We start from the raw sequence: 22515 nt of genomic DNA on the forward strand, positions 1-22515 counted from the left end.
GCATCCCTGGTTCGAACCCCGGGTGATGACGTCTTTTACAGCAAGTGCCTGCACGGGGAGCTGTAAGTATTAGTTAATCCACCTAATATCTCAGTCCATACAGTGGCGCGATGGCTCGGCGCACTGTACGAGCTGATGATCGAGACTCTCTTTTGCATCCCTGGTTCGAACCCCGGGTGATGACGTCTTTTGCCGATCTTTTACAGCAAGTGCCTGCACGGGGAGCTGTAAGTATTAGTTAATCCACCTTGTCAGGGGGTCGATCAAAATAACACTCTTAGTTGTACTACTTAGGGAATTTCTAATTATGTAACTGCAGTATCTCATTTGCATAAATGTGTGTGTAACAATAGACTTAATACTAGTAGTCGTACCTTTACATTCCTTGGGCGGTTTTTGGAATGTTGCCTCTGTGGAATATTAAGCATAGAGTTACTCACTTCGCTCACTGACATCCCGCTGTATAGATTGGGAGACGATTTGGTCGGGGACCAGCACAGTAAAAAAAAGTTATAATTTTGAAAGTGAAGTCACCGTATATTGTGAGAGTCAACGTATATTGTGAGAGTCAACGTATATTGTGAAAGTCAACGTATATTGTGAAAGTCAACGTATAGTGAAAGTCAACGTATTGCGTGAACCAGGTTTTGGATTGGAGCCGTGACCTGTAAGTTTGTTTAATAAATTATTATACTATGTCACGGGGTATTAGAATTCGTGTATATCAATTTGCCGGGGATTAAATATTTCGTGTTTATAAAGTCAAGGGAAATTAAAATTTGCGTTAATTGCCTTATGAGAAAATAAATTTGTGAACGAAAAGTAAGGGACAAATTTAAAAAGTAAGTTATAAAAGTAATTGGCTTCTTTCACATAAAATGTGTATAATGTTATTTCAATTCTTGACATGTGTTAAATTCAAGTTATTAGAAATTAACGAGTTTAAAATCTGTCGTTAAACATGTGAATTAATTTTTTAGGAAGTCATTCGGCAACAGAAATTTTGTGATATGTATTTATGTTTTACTCCTCTTCAAAAAGAGGGTGCTGTCATGCGTATTACTATATGAAAATGTTAATACTGGAATATGGTTCAAAGGAATTAGAGATTAGAAAAATTCTTCCTTTTTAATTTATAGGGTGGTAGCTTGTGACCTGAGAATTAGGTCAAGCATTGACTGAGAGGAGACATGCGATGTTCCTTTCGATTGCCTGAGAGGCGGAGATAGAGTCGTTATCCTGTATCTGGAGAGAAAGCCGTTTCAAGCCTAACCTGCATTATTCGTATTATTATTATTATTCATTTGTATTTCTAAGTATTATTGTAGGAGACCTCACGTAACTTATGGTTTCATTTAATAAAGTAAATTTTTGTGTTTAAAACTCGTATCGCTTCTTTTATCGATTCTATGTGTCAGACCTGCACCTGTTCCAAGGACCCTGTTTAGGGGGACCTTGTGACACACCTAATATCTCAGTCCATACAGTGGCGCGATGGCTCGGCGCACTGTACGAGCTGATGATCGAGACTCTCTTTTGCATCCCTGGTTCGAACCCCGGGTGATGACGTCTTTTACAGCAAGTGCCTGCACGGGGAGCTGTAAGTATTAGTTAATCCACCTAATATCTCAGTCCATACAGTGGCGCGATGGCTCGGCGCACTGTACGAGCTGATGATCGAGACTCTCTTTTGCATCCCTGGTTCGAACCCCGGGTGATGACGTCTTTTACAGCAAGTGCCTGCACGGGGAGCTGTAAGTATTAGTTAATCCACCTAATATCTCAGTCCATACAGTGGCGCGATGGCTCGGCGCACTGTACGAGCTGATGATCGAGACTCTCTTTTGCATCCCTGGTTCGAACCCCGGGTGATGACGTCTTTTGCCGATCTTTTACAGCAAGTGCCTGCACGGGGAGCTGTAAGTATTAGTTAATCCACCTAATATCTCAGTCCATACAGTGGCGCGATGGCTCGGCGCACTGTACGAGCTGATGATCGAGACTCTCTTTTGCATCCCTGGTTCGAACCCCGGGTGATGACGTCTTTTACAGCATGTGCCTGCACGGGGAGCTGTAAGTATTAGTTAATCCACCTAATATCTCAGTCCATACAGTGGCGCGATGGCTCGGCGCACTGTACGAGCTGATGATCGAGACTCTCTTTTGCATCCCTGGTTCGAACCCCGGGTGATGACGTCTTTTACAGCAAGTGCCTGCACGGGGAGCTGTAAGTATTAGTTAATCCACCTAATATCTCAGTCCATACAGTGGCGCGATGGCTCGGCGCACTGTACGAGCTGATGATCGAGACTCTCTTTTGCATCCCTGGTTCGAACCCCGGGTGATGACGTCTTTTGCCGATCTTTTACAGCAAGTGCCTGCACGGGGAGCTGTAAGTATTAGTTAATCCACCTAATATCTCAGTCCATACAGTGGCGCGATGGCTCGGCGCACTGTACGAGCTGATGATCGAGACTCTCTTTTGCATCCCTGGTTCGAACCCCGGGTGATGACGTCTTTTACAGCAAGTGCCTGCACGGGGAGCTGTAAGTATTAGTTAATCCACCTAATATCTCAGTCCATACAGTGGCGCGATGGCTCGGCGCACTGTACGAGCTGATGATCGAGACTCTCTTTTGCATCCCTGGTTCGAACCCCGGGTGATGACGTCTTTTACAGCAAGTGCCTGCACGGGGAGCTGTAAGTATTAGTTAATCCACCTAATATCTCAGTCTATACAGTGGCGCGATGGCTCGGCGCACTGTACGAGCTGATGATCGAGACTCTCTTTTGCATCCCTGGTTCGAACCCCGGGTGATGACGTCTTTTGCCGATCTTTTACAGCAAGTGCCTGAACGGGGAGCTGTAAGTATTAGTTAATCCACCTAATATCTCAGTCCATACAGTGGCGCGATGGCTCGGCGCACTGTACGAGCTGATGATCGAGACTCTCTTTTGCATCCCTGGTTCGAACCCCGGGTGATGACGTCTTTTACAGCAAGTGCCTGCACGGGGAGCTGTAAGTATTAGTTAATCCACCTAATATCTCAGTCCATACAGTGGCGCGATGGCTCGGCGCACTGTACGAGCTGATGATCGAGACTCTCTTTTGCATCCCTGGTTCGAACCCGGGTGATGACGTCTTTTGCCGATCTTTTACAGCAAGTGCCTGCACGGGGAGCTGTAAGTATTAGTTAATCCACCTAATATCTCAGTCCATACAGTGGCGCGATGGCTCGGCGCACTGTACGAGCTGATGATCGAGACTCTCTTTTGCATCCCTGGTTCGAACCCCGGGTGATGACGTCTTTTACAGCAAGTGCCTGCACGGGGAGCTGTAAGTATTAGTTAATCCACCTAATATCTCAGTCCATACAGTGGCGCGATGGCTCGGCGCACTGTACGAGCTGATGATCGAGACTCTCTTTTGCATCCCTGGTTCGAACCCCGGGTGATGACGTCTTTTGCCGATCTTTTACAGCAAGTGCCTGCACGGGGAGCTGTAAGTATTAGTTAATCCACCTAATATCTCAGTCCATACAGTGGCGCGATGGCTCGGCGCACTGTACGAGCTGATGATCGAGACTCTCTTTTGCATCCCTGGTTCGAACCCCGGGTGATGACGTCTTTTACAGCAAGTGCCTGCACGGGGAGCTGTAAGTATTAGTTAATCCACCTAATATCTCAGTCCATACAGTGGCGCGATGGCTCGGCGCACTGTACGAGCTGATGATCGAGACTCTCTTTTGCATCCCTGGTTCGAACCCCGGGTGATGACGTCTTTTACAGCAAGTGCCTGCACGGGGAGCTGTAAGTATTAGTTAATCCACCTAATATCTCAGTCCATACAGTGGCGCGATGGCTCGGCGCACTGTACGAGCTGATGATCGAGACTCTCTTTTGCATCCCTGGTTCGAACCCCGGGTGATGACGTCTTTTACAGCAAGTGCCTGCACGGGGAGCTGTAAGTATTAGTTAATCCACCTAATATCTCAGTCCATACAGTGGCGCGATGGCTCGGCGCACTGTACGAGCTGATGATCGAGACTCTCTTTTGCATCCCTGGTTCGAACCCCGGGTGATGACGTCTTTTGCCGATCTTTTACAGCAAGTGCCTGCACGGGGAGCTGTAAGTATTAGTTAATCCACCTAATATCTCAGTCCATACAGTGGCGCGATGGCTCGGCGCACTGTACGAGCTGATGATCGAGACTCTCTTTTGCATCCCTGGTTCGAACCCCGGGTGATGACGTCTTTTACAGCATGTGCCTGCACGGGGAGCTGTAAGTATTAGTTAATCCACCTAATATCTCAGTCCATACAGTGGCGCGATGGCTCGGCGCACTGTACGAGCTGATGATCGAGACTCTCTTTTGCATCCCTGGTTCGAACCCCGGGTGATGACGTCTTTTACAGCAAGTGCCTGCACGGGGAGCTGTAAGTATTAGTTAATCCACCTAATATCTCAGTCTATACAGTGGCGCGATGGCTCGGCGCACTGTACGAGCTGATGATCGAGACTCTCTTTTGCATCCCTGGTTCGAACCCCGGGTGATGACGTCTTTTGCCGATCTTTTACAGCAAGTGCCTGCACGGGGAGCTGTAAGTATTAGTTAATCCACCTAATATCTCAGTCCATACAGTGGCGCGATGGCTCGGCGCACTGTACGAGCTGATGATCGAGACTCTCTTTTGCATCCCTGGTTCGAACCCCGGGTGATGACGTCTTTTACAGCAAGTGCCTGCACGGGGAGCTGTAAGTATTAGTTAATCCACCTAATACCTCAGTCCATACAGTGGCGCGATGGCTCGGCGCACTGTACGAGCTGATGATCGAGACTCTCTTTTGCATCCCTGGTTCGAACCCCGGGTGATGACGTCTTTTACAGCAAGTGCCTGCACGGGGAGCTGTAAGTATTAGTTAATCCACCTAATATCTCAGTCCATACAGTGGCGCGATGGCTCGGCGCACTGTACGAGCTGATGATCGAGACTCTCTTTTGCATCCCTGGCTCGAACCCCGGGTGATGACGTCTTTTGCCGATCTTTTACAGCAAGTGCCTGCACGGGGAGCTGTAAGTATTAGTTAATCCACCTAATATCTCAGTCCATACAGTGGCGCGATGGCTCGGCGCACTGTACGAGCTGATGATCGAGACTCTCTTTTGCATCCCTGGTTCGAACCCCGGGTGATGACGTCTTTTACAGCAAGTGCCTGCACGGGGAGCTGTAAGTATTAGTTAATCCACCTAATATCTCAGTCCATACAGTGGCGCGATGGCTCGGCGCACTGTACGAGCTGATGATCGAGACTCTCTTTTGCATCCCTGGTTCGAACCCCGGGTGATGACGTCTTTTACAGCAAGTGCCTGCACGGGGAGCTGTAAGTATTAGTTAATCCACCTAATATCTCAGTCCATACAGTGGCGCGATGGCTCGGCGCACTGTACGAGCTGATGATCGAGACTCTCTTTTGCATCCCTGGTTCGAACCCCGGGTGATGACGTCTTTTGCCGATCTTTTACAGCAAGTGCCTGCACGGGGAGCTGTAAGTATTAGTTAATCCACCTAATATCTCAGTCCATACAGTGGCGCGATGGCTCGGCGCACTGTACGAGCTGATGATCGAGACTCTCTTTTGCATCCCTGGTTCGAACCCCGGGTGATGACGTCTTTTACAGCAAGTGCCTGCACGGGGAGCTGTAAGTATTAGTTAATCCACCTAATATCTCAGTCCATACAGTGGCGCGATGGCTCGGCGCACTGTACGAGCTGATGATCGAGACTCTCTTTTGCATCCCTGGTTCGAACCCCGGGTGATGACGTCTTTTACAGCAAGTGCCTGCACGGGGAGCTGTAAGTATTAGTTAATCCACCTAATATCTCAGTCCATACAGTGGCGCGATGGCTCGGCGCACTGTACGAGCTGATGATCGAGACTCTCTTTTGCATCCCTGGTTCGAACCCCGGGTGATGACGTCTTTTGCCGATCTTTTACAGCAAGTGCCTGCACGGGGAGCTGTAAGTATTAGTTAATCCACCTAATATCTCAGTCCATACAGTGGCGCGATGGCTCGGCGCACTGTACGAGCTGATGATCGAGACTCTCTTTTGCATCCCTGGTTCGAACCCCGGGTGATGACGTCTTTTGAAGATCTTTTACAGCAAGTGCCTGCACGGGGAGCTGTAAGTATTAGTTAATCCACCTAATATCTCAGTCCATACAGTGGCGCGATGGCTCGGCGCACTGTACGAGCTGATGATCGAGACTCTCTTTTGCATCCCTGGTTCGAACCCCGGGTGATGACGTCTTTTGCCGATCTTTTACAGCAAGTGCCTGCACGGGGAGCTGTAAGTATTAGTTAATCCACCTAATATCTCAGTCCATACAGTGGCGCGATGGCTCGGCGCACTGTACGAGCTGATGATCGAGACTCTCTTTTGCATCCCTGGTTCGAACCCCGGGTGATGACGTCTTTTACAGCAAGTGCCTGCACGGGGAGCTGTAAGTATTAGTTAATCCACCTAATATCTCAGTCCATACAGTGGCGCGATGGCTCGGCGCACTGTACGAGCTGATGATCGAGACTCTCTTTTGCATCCCTGGTTCGAACCCCGGGTGATGACGTCTTTTACAGCAAGTGCCTGCACGGGGAGCTGTAAGTATTAGTTAATCCACCTAATATCTCAGTCCATACAGTGGCGCGATGGCTCGGCGCACTGTACGAGCTGATGATCGAGACTCTCTTTTGCATCCCTGGTTCGAACCCCGGGTGATGACGTCTTTTGCCGATCTTTTACAGCAAGTGCCTGCACGGGGAGCTGTAAGTATTAGTTAATCCACCTAATATCTCAGTCCATACAGTGGCGCGATGGCTCGGCGCACTGTACGAGCTGATGATCGAGACTCTCTTTTGCATCCCTGGTTCGAACCCCGGGTGATGACGTCTTTTACAGCAAGTGCCTGCACGGGGAGCTGTAAGTATTAGTTAATCCACCTAATATCTCAGTCCATACAGTGGCGCGATGGCTCGGCGCACTGTACGAGCTGATGATCGAGACTCTCTTTTGCATCCCTGGTTCGAACCCCGGGTGATGACGTCTTTTGCCGATCTTTTACAGCAAGTGCCTGCACGGGGAGCTGTAAGTATTAGTTAATCCACCTAATATCTCAGTCCATACAGTGGCGCGATGGCTCGGCGCACTGTACGAGCTGATGATCGAGACTCTCTTTTGCATCCCTGGTTCGAACCCCGGGTGATGACGTCTTTTACAGCAAGTGCCTGCACGGGGAGCTGTAAGTATTAGTTAATCCACCTAATATCTCAGTCCATACAGTGGCGCGATGGCTCGGCGCACTGTACGAGCTGATGATCGAGACTCTCTTTTGCATCCCTGGTTCGAACCCCGGGTGATGACGTCTTTTACAGCAAGTGCCTGCACGGGGAGCTGTAAGTATTAGTTAATCCACCTAATATCTCAGTCCATACAGTGGCGCGATGGCTCGGCGCACTGTACGAGCTGATGATCGAGACTCTCTTTTGCATCCCTGGTTCGAACCCCGGGTGATGACGTCTTTTGCCGATCTTTTACAGCAAGTGCCTGCACGGGGAGCTGTAAGTATTAGTTAATCCACCTAATATCTCAGTCCATACAGTGGCGCGATGGCTCGGCGCACTGTACGAGCTGATGATCGAGACTCTCTTTTGCATCCCTGGTTCGAACCCCGGGTGATGACGTCTTTTGCCGATCTTTTACAGCAAGTGCCTGCACGGGGAGCTGTAAGTATTAGTTAATCCACCTAATATCTCAGTCCATACAGTGGCGCGATGGCTCGGCGCACTGTACGAGCTGATGATCGAGACTCTCTTTTGCATCCCTGGTTCGAACCCCGGGTGATGACGTCTTTTACAGCAAGTGCCTGCACGGGGAGCTGTAAGTATTAGTTAATCCACCTAATACCTCAGTCCATACAGTGGCGCGATGGCTCGGCGCACTGTACGAGCTGATGATCGAGACTCTCTTTTGCATCCCTGGTTCGAACCCCGGGTGATGACGTCTTTTACAGCAAGTGCCTGCACGGGGAGCTGTAAGTATTAGTTAATCCACCTAATATCTCAGTCCATACAGTGGCGCGATGGCTCGGCGCACTGTACGAGCTGATGATCGAGACTCTCTTTTGCATCCCTGGCTCGAACCCCGGGTGATGACGTCTTTTGCCGATCTTTTACAGCAAGTGCCTGCACGGGGAGCTGTAAGTATTAGTTAATCCACCTAATATCTCAGTCCATACAGTGGCGCGATGGCTCGGCGCACTGTACGAGCTGATGATCGAGACTCTCTTTTGTATCCCTGGTTCGAACCCCGGGTGATGACGTCTTTTACAGCAAGTGCCTGCACGGGGAGCTGTAAGTATTAGTTAATCCACCTAATATCTCAGTCCATACAGTGGCGCGATGGCTCGGCGCACTGTACGAGCTGATGATCGAGACTCTCTTTTGCATCCCTGGTTCGAACCCCGGGTGATGACGTCTTTTACAGCAAGTGCCTGCACGGGGAGCTGTAAGTATTAGTTAATCCACCTAATATCTCAGTCCATACAGTGGCGCGATGGCTCGGCGCACTGTACGAGCTGATGATCGAGACTCTCTTTTGCATCCCTGGTTCGAACCCCGGGTGATGACGTCTTTTGCCGATCTTTTACAGCAAGTGCCTGCACGGGGAGCTGTAAGTATTAGTTAATCCACCTAATATCTCAGTCCATACAGTGGCGCGATGGCTCGGCGCACTGTACGAGCTGATGATCGAGACTCTCTTTTGCATCCCTGGTTCGAACCCCGGGTGATGACGTCTTTTACAGCAAGTGCCTGCACGGGGAGCTGTAAGTATTAGTTAATCCACCTAATATCTCAGTCCATACAGTGGCGCGATGGCTCGGCGCACTGTACGAGCTGATGATCGAGACTCTCTTTTGCATCCCTGGTTCGAACCCCGGGTGATGACGTCTTTTACAGCAAGTGCCTGCACGGGGAGCTGTAAGTATTAGTTAATCCACCTAATATCTCAGTCCATACAGTGGCGCGATGGCTCGGCGCACTGTACGAGCTGATGATCGAGACTCTCTTTTGCATCCCTGGTTCGAACCCCGGGTGATGACGTCTTTTGCCGATCTTTTACAGCAAGTGCCTGCACGGGGAGCTGTAAGTATTAGTTAATCCACCTAATATCTCAGTCCATACAGTGGCGCGATGGCTCGGCGCACTGTACGAGCTGATGATCGAGACTCTCTTTTGCATCCCTGGTTCGAACCCCGGGTGATGACGTCTTTTGAAGATCTTTTACAGCAAGTGCCTGCACGGGGAGCTGTAAGTATTAGTTAATCCACCTAATATCTCAGTCCATACAGTGGCGCGATGGCTCGGCGCACTGTACGAGCTGATGATCGAGACTCTCTTTTGCATCCCTGGTTCGAACCCCGGGTGATGACGTCTTTTGCCGATCTTTTACAGCAAGTGCCTGCACGGGGAGCTGTAAGTATTAGTTAATCCACCTAATATCTCAGTCCATACAGTGGCGCGATGGCTCGGCGCACTGTACGAGCTGATGATCGAGACTCTCTTTTGCATCCCTGGTTCGAACCCCGGGTGATGACGTCTTTTACAGCAAGTGCCTGCACGGGGAGCTGTAAGTATTAGTTAATCCACCTAATATCTCAGTCCATACAGTGGCGCGATGGCTCGGCGCACTGTACGAGCTGATGATCGAGACTCTCTTTTGCATCCCTGGTTCGAACCCCGGGTGATGACGTCTTTTACAGCAAGTGCCTGCACGGGGAGCTGTAAGTATTAGTTAATCCACCTAATATCTCAGTCCATACAGTGGCGCGATGGCTCGGCGCACTGTACGAGCTGATGATCGAGACTCTCTTTTGCATCCCTGGTTCGAACCCCGGGTGATGACGTCTTTTGCCGATCTTTTACAGCAAGTGCCTGCACGGGGAGCTGTAAGTATTAGTTAATCCACCTAATATCTCAGTCCATACAGTGGCGCGATGGCTCGGCGCACTGTACGAGCTGATGATCGAGACTCTCTTTTGCATCCCTGGTTCGAACCCCGGGTGATGACGTCTTTTACAGCAAGTGCCTGCACGGGGAGCTGTAAGTATTAGTTAATCCACCTAATATCTCAGTCCATACAGTGGCGCCATGGCTCGGCGCACTGTACGAGCTGATGATCGAGACTCTCTTTTGCATCCCTGGTTCGAACCCCGGGTGATGACGTCTTTTACAGCAAGTGCCTGCACGGGGAGCTGTAAGTATTAGTTAATCCACCTAATATCTCAGTCTATACAGTGGCGCGATGGCTCGGCGCACTGTACGAGCTGATGATCGAGACTCTCTTTTGCATCCCTGGTTCGAACCCCGGGTGATGACGTCTTTTGCCGATCTTTTACAGCAAGTGCCTGCACGGGGAGCTGTAAGTATTAGTTAATCCACCTAATATCTCAGTCCATACAGTGGCGCGATGGCTCGGCGCACTGTACGAGCTGATGATCGAGACTCTCTTTTGCATCCCTGGTTCGAACCCCGGGTGATGACGTCTTTTACAGCAAGTGCCTGCACGGGGAGCTGTAAGTATTAGTTAATCCACCTAATATCTCAGTCCATACAGTGGCGCGATGGCTCGGCGCACTGTACGAGCTGATGATCGAGACTCTCTTTTGCATCCCTGGTTCGAACCCCGGGTGATGACGTCTTTTGCCGATCTTTTACAGCAAGTGCATGCACGGGGAGCTGTAAGTATTAGTTAATCCACCTAATATCTCAGTCCATACAGTGGCGCGATGGCTCGGCGCACTGTACGAGCTGATGATCGAGACTCTCTTTTGCATCCCTGGTTCGAACCCCGGGTGATGACGTCTTTTACAGCAAGTGCCTGCACGGGGAGCTGTAAGTATTAGTTAATCCACCTAATATCTCAGTCCATACAGTGGCGCGATGGCTCGGCGCACTGTACGAGCTGATGATCGAGACTCTCTTTTGCATCCCTGGTTCGAACCCCGGGTGATGACGTCTTTTACAGCAAGTGCCTGCACGGGGAGCTGTAAGTATTAGTTAATCCACCTAATATCTCAGTCCATACAGTGGCGCGATGGCTCGGCGCACTGTACGAGCTGATGATCGAGACTCTCTTTTGCATCCCTGGTTCGAACCCCGGGTGATGACGTCTTTTGCCGATCTTTTACAGCAAGTGCCTGCACGGGGAGCTGTAAGTATTAGTTAATCCACCTAATATCTCAGTCCATACAGTGGCGCGATGGCTCGGCGCACTGTACGAGCTGATGATCGAGACTCTCTTTTGCATCCCTGGTTCGAACCCCGGGTGATGACGTCTTTTGAAGATCTTTTACAGCAAGTGCCTGCACGGGGAGCTGTAAGTATTAGTTAATCCACCTAATATCTCAGTCCATACAGTGGCGCGATGGCTCGGCGCACTGTACGAGCTGATGATCGAGACTCTCTTTTGCATCCCTGGTTCGAACCCCGGGTGATGACGTCTTTTGCCGATCTTTTACAGCAAGTGCCTGCACGGGGAGCTGTAAGTATTAGTTAATCCACCTAATATCTCAGTCCATACAGTGGCGCGATGGCTCGGCGCACTGTACGAGCTGATGATCGAGACTCTCTTTTGCATCCCTGGTTCGAACCCCGGGTGATGACGTCTTTTACAGCAAGTGCCTGCACGGGGAGCTGTAAGTATTAGTTAATCCACCTAATATCTCAGTCCATACAGTGGCGCGATGGCTCGGCGCACTGTACGAGCTGATGATCGAGACTCTCTTTTGCATCCCTGGTTCGAACCCCGGGTGATGACGTCTTTTACAGCAAGTGCCTGCACGGGGAGCTGTAAGTATTAGTTAATCCACCTAATATCTCAGTCCATACAGTGGCGCGATGGCTCGGCGCACTGTACGAGCTGATGATCGAGACTCTCTTTTGCATCCCTGGTTCGAACCCCGGGTGATGACGTCTTTTGCCGATCTTTTACAGCAAGTGCCTGCACGGGGAGCTGTAAGTATTAGTTAATCCACCTAATATCTCAGTCCATACAGTGGCGCGATGGCTCGGCGCACTGTACGAGCTGATGATCGAGACTCTCTTTTGCATCCCTGGTTCGAACCCCGGGTGATGACGTCTTTTACAGCAAGTGCCTGCACGGGGAGCTGTAAGTATTAGTTAATCCACCTAATATCTCAGTCCATACAGTGGCGCGATGGCTCGGCGCACTGTACGAGCTGATGATCGAGACTCTCTTTTGCATCCCTGGTTCGAACCCCGGGTGATGACGTCTTTTACAGCAAGTGCCTGCACGGGGAGCTGTAAGTATTAGTTAATCCACCTAATATCTCAGTCCATACAGTGGCGCGATGGCTCGGCGCACTGTACGAGCTGATGATCGAGACTCTCTTTTGCATCCCTGGTTCGAACCCCGGGTGATGACGTCTTTTGCCGATCTTTTACAGCAAGTGCCTGCACGGGGAGCTGTAAGTATTAGTTAATCCACCTAATATCTCAGTCCATACAGTGGCGCGATGGCTCGGCGCACTGTACGAGCTGATGATCGAGACTCTCTTTTGCATCCCTGGTTCGAACCCCGGGTGATGACGTCTTTTGCCGATCTTTTACAGCAAGTGCCTGCACGGGGAGCTGTAAGTATTAGTTAATCCACCTAATATCTCAGTCCATACAGTGGCGCGATGGCTCGGCGCACTGTACGAGCTGATGATCGAGACTCTCTTTTGCATCCCTGGTTCGAACCCCGGGTGATGACGTCTTTTGAAGATCTTTTACAGCAAGTGCCTGCACGGGGAGCTGTAAGTATTAGTTAATCCACCTAATATCTCAGTCCATACAGTGGCGCGATGGCTCGGCGCACTGTACGAGCTGATGATCGAGACTCTCTTTTGCATCCCTGGTTCGAACCCCGGGTGATGACGTCTTTTGCCGATCTTTTACAGCAAGTGCCTGCACGGGGAGCTGTAAGTATTAGTTAATCCACCTAATATCTCAGTCCATACAGTGGCGCGATGGCTCGGCGCACTGTACGAGCTGATGATCGAGACTCTCTTTTGCATCCCTGGTTCGAACCCCGGGTGATGACGTCTTTTACAGCAAGTGCCTGCACGGGGAGCTGTAAGTATTAGTTAATCCACCTAATATCTCAGTCCATACAGTGGCGCGATGGCTCGGCGCACTGTACGAGCTGATGATCGAGACTCTCTTTTGCATCCCTGGTTCGAACCCCGGGTGATGACGTCTTTTACAGCAAGTGCCTGCACGGGGAGCTGTAAGTATTAGTTAATCCACCTAATATCTCAGTCCATACAGTGGCGCGATGGCTCGGCGCACTGTACGAGCTGATGATCGAGACTCTCTTTTGCATCCCTGGTTCGAACCCCGGGTGATGACGTCTTTTGCCGATCTTTTACAGCAAGTGCCTGCACGGGGAGCTGTAAGTATTAGTTAATCCACCTAATATCTCAGTCCATACAGTGGCGCGATGGCTCGGCGCACTGTACGAGCTGATGATCGAGACTCTCTTTTGCATCCCTGGTTCGAACCCCGGGTGATGACGTCTTTTACAGCAAGTGCCTGCACGGGGAGCTGTAAGTATTAGTTAATCCACCTAATATCTCAGTCCATACAGTGGCGCCATGGCTCGGCGCACTGTACGAGCTGATGATCGAGACTCTCTTTTGCATCCCTGGTTCGAACCCCGGGTGATGACGTCTTTTACAGCAAGTGCCTGCACGGGGAGCTGTAAGTATTAGTTAATCCACCTAATATCTCAGTCTATACAGTGGCGCGATGGCTCGGCGCACTGTACGAGCTGATGATCGAGACTCTCTTTTGCATCCCTGGTTCGAACCCCGGGTGATGACGTCTTTTGCCGATCTTTTACAGCAAGTGCCTGCACGGGGAGCTGTAAGTATTAGTTAATCCACCTAATATCTCAGTCCATACAGTGGCGCGATGGCTCGGCGCACTGTACGAGCTGATGATCGAGACTCTCTTTTGCATCCCTGGTTCGAACCCCGGGTGATGACGTCTTTTACAGCAAGTGCCTGCACGGGGAGCTGTAAGTATTAGTTAATCCACCTAATATCTCAGTCCATACAGTGGCGCGATGGCTCGGCGCACTGTACGAGCTGATGATCGAGACTCTCTTTTGCATCCCTGGTTCGAACCCCGGGTGATGACGTCTTTTGCCGATCTTTTACAGCAAGTGCATGCACGGGGAGCTGTAAGTATTAGTTAATCCACCTAATATCTCAGTCCATACAGTGGCGCGATGGCTCGGCGCACTGTACGAGCTGATGATCGAGACTCTCTTTTGCATCCCTGGTTCGAACCCCGGGTGATGACGTCTTTTACAGCAAGTGCCTGCACGGGGAGCTGTAAGTATTAGTTAATCCACCTAATATCTCAGTCCATACAGTGGCGCGATGGCTCGGCGCACTGTACGAGCTGATGATCGAGACTCTCTTTTGCATCCCTGGTTCGAACCCCGGGTGATGACGTCTTTTACAGCAAGTGCCTGCACGGGGAGCTGTAAGTATTAGTTAATCCACCTAATATCTCAGTCCATACAGTGGCGCGATGGCTCGGCGCACTGTACGAGCTGATGATCGAGACTCTCTTTTGCATCCCTGGTTCGAACCCCGGGTGATGACGTCTTTTGCCGATCTTTTACAGCAAGTGCCTGCACGGGGAGCTGTAAGTATTAGTTAATCCACCTAATATCTCAGTCCATACAGTGGCGCGATGGCTCGGCGCACTGTACGAGCTGATGATCGAGACTCTCTTTTGCATCCCTGGTTCGAACCCCGGGTGATGACGTCTTTTGAAGATCTTTTACAGCAAGTGCCTGCACGGGGAGCTGTAAGTATTAGTTAATCCACCTAATATCTCAGTCCATACAGTGGCGCGATGGCTCGGCGCACTGTACGAGCTGATGATCGAGACTCTCTTTTGCATCCCTGGTTCGAACCCCGGGTGATGACGTCTTTTGCCGATCTTTTAGAGCAAGTGCCTGCACGGGGAGCTGTAAGTATTAGTTAATCCACCTAATATCTCAGTCCATACAGTGGCGCGATGGCTCGGCGCACTGTACGAGCTGATGATCGAGACTCTCTTTTGCATCCCTGGTTCGAACCCCGGGTGATGACGTCTTTTACAGCAAGTGCCTGCACGGGGAGCTGTAAGTATTAGTTAATCCACCTAATATCTCAGTCCATACAGTGGCGCGATGGCTCGGCGCACTGTACGAGCTGATGATCGAGACTCTCTTTTGCATCCCTGGTTCGAACCCCGGGTGATGACGTCTTTTACAGCAAGTGCCTGCACGGGGAGCTGTAAGTATTAGTTAATCCACCTAATATCTCAGTCCATACAGTGGCGCGATGGCTCGGCGCACTGTACGAGCTGATGATCGAGACTCTCTTTTGCATCCCTGGTTCGAACCCCGGGTGATGACGTCTTTTGCCGATCTTTTACAGCAAGTGCCTGCACGGGGAGCTGTAAGTATTAGTTAATCCACCTAATATCTCAGTCCATACAGTGGCGCGATGGCTCGGCGCACTGTACGAGCTGATGATCGAGACTCTCTTTTGCATCCCTGGTTCGAACCCCGGGTGATGACGTCTTTTACAGCAAGTGCCTGCACGGGGAGCTGTAAGTATTAGTTAATCCACCTAATATCTCAGTCCATACAGTGGCGCGATGGCTCGGCGCACTGTACGAGCTGATGATCGAGACTCTCTTTTGCATCCCTGGTTCGAACCCCGGGTGATGACGTCTTTTACAGCAAGTGCCTGCACGGGGAGCTGTAAGTATTAGTTAATCCACCTAATATCTCAGTCCATACAGTGGCGCGATGGCTCGGCGCACTGTACGAGCTGATGATCGAGACTCTCTTTTGCATCCCTGGTTCGAACCCCGGGTGATGACGTCTTTTGCCGATCTTTTACAGCAAGTGCCTGCACGGGGAGCTGTAAGTATTAGTTAATCCACCTAATATCTCAGTCCATACAGTGGCGCGATGGCTCGGCGCACTGTACGAGCTGATGATCGAGACTCTCTTTTGCATCCCTGGTTCGAACCCCGGGTGATGACGTCTTTTACAGCATGTGCCTGCACGGGGAGCTGTAAGTATTAGTTAATCCACCTAATATCTCAGTCCATACAGTGGCGCGATGGCTCGGCGCACTGTACGAGCTGATGATCGAGACTCTCTTTTGCATCCCTGGTTCGAACCCCGGGTGATGACGTCTTTTACAGCAAGTGCCTGCACGGGGAGCTGTAAGTATTAGTTAATCCACCTAATATCTCAGTCCATACAGTGGCGCGATGGCTCGGCGCACTGTACGAGCTGATGATCGAGACTCTCTTTTGCATCCCTGGTTCGAACCCCGGGTGATGACGTCTTTTGCCGATCTTTTACAGCAAGTGCCTGCACGGGGAGCTGTAAGTATTAGTTAATCCACCTAATATCTCAGTCCATACAGTGGCGCGATGGCTCGGCGCACTGTACGAGCTGATGATCGAGACTCTCTTTTGCATCCCTGGTTCGAACCCCGGGTGATGACGTCTTTTACAGCATGTGCCTGCACGGGGAGCTGTAAGTATTAGTTAATCCACCTAATATCTCAGTCCATACAGTGGCGCGATGGCTCGGCGCACTGTACGAGCTGATGATCGAGACTCTCTTTTGCATCCCTGGTTCGAACCCCGGGTGATGACGTCTTTTACAGCAAGTGCCTGCACGGGGAGCTGTAAGTATTAGTTAATCCACCTAATATCTCAGTCGATACAGTGGCGCGATGGCTCGGCGCACTGTACGAGCTGATGATCGAGACTCTCTTTTGCATCCCTGGTTCGAACCCCGGGTGATGACGTCTTTTGCCGATCTTTTACAGCAAGTGCCTGCACGGGGAGCTGTAAGTATTAGTTAATCCACCTAATATCTCAGTCCATACAGTGGCGCGATGGCTCGGCGCACTGTACGAGCTGATGATCGAGACTCTCTTTTGCATCCCTGGTTCGAACCCCGGGTGATGACGTCTTTTACAGCAAGTGCCTGCACGGGGAGCTGTAAGTATTAGTTAATCCACCTAATATCTCAGTCCATACAGTGGCGCGATGGCTCGGCGCACTGTACGAGCTGATGATCGAGACTCTCTTTTGCATCCCTGGTTCGAACCCCGGGTGATGACGTCTTTTGCCGATCTTTTACAGCAAGTGCCTGCACGGGGAGCTGTAAGTATTAGTTAATCCACCTAATATCTCAGTCCATACAGTGGCGCGATGGCTCGGCGCACTGTACGAGCTGATGATCGAGACTCTCTTTTGCATCCCTGGTTCGAACCCCGGGTGATGACGTCTTTTACAGCAAGTGCCTGCACGGGGAGCTGTAAGTATTAGTTAATCCACCTAATATCTCAGTCCATACAGTGGCGCGATGGCTCGGCGCACTGTACGAGCTGATGATCGAGACTCTCTTTTGCATCCCTGGTTCGAACCCCGGGTGATGACGTCTTTTACAGCAAGTGCCTGCACGGGGAGCTGTAAGTATTAGTTAATCCACCTAATATCTCAGTCCATACAGTGGCGCGATGGCTCGGCGCACTGTACGAGCTGATGATCGAGACTCTCTTTTGCATCCCTGGTTCGAACCCCGGGTGATGACGTCTTTTGCCGATCTTTTACAGCAAGTGCCTGCACGGGGAGCTGTAAGTATTAGTTAATCCACCTAATATCTCAGTCCATACAGTGGCGCGATGGCTCGGCGCACTGTACGAGCTGATGATCGAGACTCTCTTTTGCATCCCTGGTTCGAACCCCGGGTGATGACGTCTTTTACAGCAAGTGCCTGCAACGGGAGCTGTAAGTATTAGTTAATCCACCTAATATCTCAGTCCATACAGTGGCGCGATGGCTCGGCGCACTGTACGAGCTGATGATCGAGACTCTCTTTTGCATCCCTGGTTCGAACCCCGTTTGATGACGTCTTTTGCCGATCTTTTACAGCAAGTGCCTGCACGGGGAGCTGTAAGTATTAGTTAATCCACCTAATATCTCAGTCCATACAGTGGCGCGATGGCTCGGCGCACTGTACGAGCTGATGATCGAGACTCTCTTTTGCATCCCTGGTTCGAACCCCGGGTGATGACGTCTTTTACAGCAAGTGCCTGCACGGGGAGCTGTAAGTATTAGTTAATCCACCTAATATCTCAGTCTATACAGTGGCGCGATGGCTCGGCGCACTGTACGAGCTGATGATCGAGACTCTCTTTTGCATCCCTGGTTCGAACCCCGGGTGATGACGTCTTTTGCCGATCTTTTACAGCAAGTGCCTGCACGGGGAGCTGTAAGTATTAGTTAATCCACCTAATATCTCAGTCCATACAGTGGCGCGATGGCTCGGCGCACTGTACGAGCTGATGATCGAGACTCTCTTTTGCATCCCTGGTTCGAACCCCGGGTGATGACGTCTTTTACAGCAAGTGCCTGCACGGGGAGCTGTAAGTATTAGTTAATCCACCTAATATCTCAGTCCATACAGTGGCGCGATGGCTCGGCGCACTGTACGAGCTGATGATCGAGACTCTCTTTTGCATCCCTGGTTCGAACCCCGTTTGATGACGTCTTTTGCCGATCTTTTACAGCAAGTGCCTGCACGGGGAGCTGTAAGTATTAGTTAATCCACCTAATATCTCAGTCCATACAGTGGCGCGATGGCTCGGCGCACTGTACGAGCTGATGATCGAGACTCTCTTTTGCATCCCTGGTTCGAACCCCGGGTGATGACGTCTTTTGCCGATCTTTTACAGCAAGTGCCTGCACGGGGAGCTGTTAGTATTAGTTAATCCACCTAATATCTCAGTCCATACAGTGGCGCGATGGCTCGGCGCACTGTACGAGCTGATGATCGAGACTCTCTTTTGCATCCCTGGTTCGAACCCCGGGTGATGACGTCTTTTACAGCAAGTGCCTGCACGGGGAGCTGTAAGTATTAGTTAATCCACCTAATATCTCAGTCCATACAGTGGCGCGATGGCTCGGCGCACTGTACGAGCTGATGATCGAGACTCTCTTTTGCATCCCTGGTTCGAACCCCGGGTGATGACGTCTTTTGCCGATCTTTTACAGCAAGTGCCTGCACGGGGAGCTGTAAGTATTAGTTAATCCACCTAATATCTCAGTCCATACAGTGGCGCGATGGCTCGGCGCACTGTACGAGCTGATGATCGAGACTCTCTTTTGCATCCCTGGTTCGAACCCCGGGTGATGACGTCTTTTACAGCAAGTGCCTGCAAGGGGAGCTGTAAGTATTAGTTAATCCACCTAATATCTCAGTCCATACAGTGGCGCGATGGCTCGGCGCACTGTACGAGATGATGATCGAGACTCTCTTTTGCATCCCTGGTTCGAACCCCGTTTGATGACGTCTTTTGCCGATCTTTTACAGCAAGTGCCTGCACGGGGAGCTGTAAGTATTAGTTAATCCACCTAATATCTCAGTCCATACAGTGGCGCGATGGCTCGGCGCACTGTACGAGCTGATGATCGAGACTCTCTTTTGCATCCCTGGTTCGAACCCCGGGTGATGACGTCTTTTACAGCAAGTGCCTGCACGGGGAGCTGTAAGTATTAGTTAATCCACCTAATATCTCAGTCCATACAGTGGCGCGATGGCTCGGCGCACTGTACGAGCTGATGATCGAGACTCTCTTTTGCATCCCTGGTTCGAACCCCGGGTGATGACGTCTTTTACAGCAAGTGCCTGCACGGGGAGCTGTAAGTATTAGTTAATCCACCTAATATCTCAGTCCATACAGTGGCGCGATGGCTCGGCGCACTGTACGAGCTGATGATCGAGACTCTCTTTTGCATCCCTGGTTCGAACCCCGGGTGATGACGTCTTTTACAGCAAGTGCCTGCACGGGGAGCTGTAAGTATTAGTTAATCCACCTAATATCTCAGTCCATACAGTGGCGCGATGGCTCGGCGCACTGTACGAGCTGATGATCGAGACTCTCTTTTGCATCCCTGGTTCGAACCCCGGGTGATGACGTCTTTTACAGCAAGTGCCTGCACGGGGAGCTGTAAGTATTAGTTAATCCACCTAATATCTCAGTCCATACAGTGGCGCGATGGCTCGGCGCACTGTACGAGCTGATGATCGAGACTCTCTTTTGCATCCCTGGTTCGAACCCCGGGTGATGACGTCTTTTACAGCAAGTGCCTGCACGGGGAGCTGTAAGTATTAGTTAATCTACCTAATATCTCAGTCCATACAGTGGCGCGATGGCTCGGCGCACTGTACGAGCTGATGATCGAGACTCTCTTTTGCATCCCTGGTTCGAACCCAGGGTGATGACGTCTTTTACAGCAAGTGCCTGCACGGGGAGCTGTAAGTATTAGTTAATCCACCTAATATCTCAGTCCATACAGTGGCGCGATGGCTCGGCGCACTGTACGAGCTGATGATCGAGACTCTCTTTTGCATCCCTGGTTCGAACCCCGGGTGATGACGTCTTTTGCCGATCTTTTACAGCAAGTGCCTGCACGGGGAGCTGTAAGTATTAGTTAATCCACCTAATATCTCAGTCCATACAGTGGCGCGATGGCTCGGCGCACTGTACGAGCTGATGATCGAGACTCTCTTTTGCATCCCTGGTTCGAACCCCGGGTGATGACGTCTTTTGCCGATCTTTTACAGCAAGTGCCTGCACGGGGAGCTGTAAGTATTAGTTAATCCACCTAATATCTCAGTCCATACAGTGGCGCGATGGCTCGGCGCACTGTACGAGCTGATGATCGAGACTCTCTTTTGCATCCCTGGTTCGAACCCCGGGTGATGACGTCTTTTACAGCAAGTGCCTGCACGGGGAGCTGTAAGTATTAGTTAATCCACCTAATATCTCAGTCCATACAGTGGCGCGATGGCTCGGCGCACTGTACGAGCTGATGATCGAGACTCTCTTTTGCATCCCTGGTTCGAACCCCGGGTGATGACGTCTTTTACAGCAAGTGCCTGCACGGGGAGCTGTAAGTATTAGTTAATCCACCTAATATCTCAGTCCATACAGTGGCGCGATGGCTCGGCGCACTGTACGAGCTGATGATCGAGACTCTCTTTTGCATCCCTGGTTCGAACCCCGGGTGATGACGTCTTTTGCCGATCTTTTACAGCAAGTGCCTGCACGGGGAGCTGTAAGTATTAGTTAATCCACCTAATATCTCAGTCCATACAGTGGCGCGATGGCTCGGCGCACTGTACGAGCTGATGATCGAGACTCTCTTTTGCATCCCTGGTTCGAACCCCGGGTGATGACGTCTTTTACAGCAAGTGCCTGCACGGGGAGCTGTAAGTATTAGTTAATCCACCTAATATCTCAGTCCATACAGTGGCGCGATGGCTCGGCGCACTGTACGAGCTGATGATCGAGACTCTCTTTTGCATCCCTGGTTCGAACCCCGGGTGATGACGTCTTTTACAGCAAGTGCCTGCACGGGGAGCTGTAAGTATTAGTTAATCTACCTAATATCTCAGTCCATACAGTGGCGCGATGGCTCGGCGCACTGTACGAGCTGATGATCGAGACTCTCTTTTGCATCCCTGGTTCGAACCCAGGGTGATGACGTCTTTTACAGCAAGTGCCTGCACGGGGAGCTGTAAGTATTAGTTAATCCACCTAATATCTCAGTCCATACAGTGGCGCGATGGCTCGGCGCACTGTACGAGCTGATGATCGAGACTCTCTTTTGCATCCCTGGTTCGAACCCCGGGTGATGACGTCTTTTGCCGATCTTTTACAGCAAGTGCCTGCACGGGGAGCTGTAAGTATTAGTTAATCCACCTAATATCTCAGTCCATACAGTGGCGCGATGGCTCGGCGCACTGTACGAGCTGATGATCGAGACTCTCTTTTGCATCCCTGGTTCGAACCCCGGGTGATGACGTCTTTTGCCGATCTTTTACAGCAAGTGCCTGCATGGGGATCTGTAAGTATTAGTTAATCCACCTAATATCTCAGTCCATACAGTGGCGCGATGGCTCGGCGCACTGTACGAGCTGATGATCGAGACTCTCTTTTGTATCCCTGGTTCGAACCCCGGGTGATGACGTCTTTTACAGCAAGTGCCTGCACGGGGAGCTGTAAGTATTAGTTAATCCACCTAATATCTCAGTCCATACAGTGGCGCGATGGCTCGGCGCACTGTACGAGCTGATGATCGAGACTCTCTTTTGCATCCCTGGTTCGAACCCCGGGTGATGACGTCTTTTGCCGATCTTTTACAGCAAGTGCCTGCACGGGGAGCTGTAAGTATTAGTTAATCCACCTAATATCTCAGTCCATACAGTGGCGCGATGGCTCGGCGCACTGTACGAGCTGATGATCGAGACTCTCTTTTGCATCCCTGGTTCGAACCCCGGGTGATGACGTCT

General features: G+C 50.7%; 1 long non-coding RNA gene across 1 annotated transcript; it reads left to right on the top strand.

The window, feature by feature from the left end:
• The first annotated feature begins 253 nt into the window (after positions 1-253).
• Positions 254-1383, top strand: LOC139977324 (uncharacterized). The gene is made up of 2 exons (XR_011796500.1): positions 254-667; positions 1140-1383. It is a non-coding gene; the product is annotated as an uncharacterized lncRNA (long non-coding RNA).
• The last annotated feature ends 21132 nt before the right edge of the window (positions 1384-22515 follow it).

The sequence above is a fragment of the Apostichopus japonicus genome, chromosome 12, assembly GCF_037975245.1.
Source record: "Apostichopus japonicus isolate 1M-3 chromosome 12, ASM3797524v1, whole genome shotgun sequence".
In the NCBI taxonomy this organism is placed as follows: Eukaryota; Metazoa; Echinodermata; class Holothuroidea; order Aspidochirotida; family Stichopodidae; genus Apostichopus; species Apostichopus japonicus.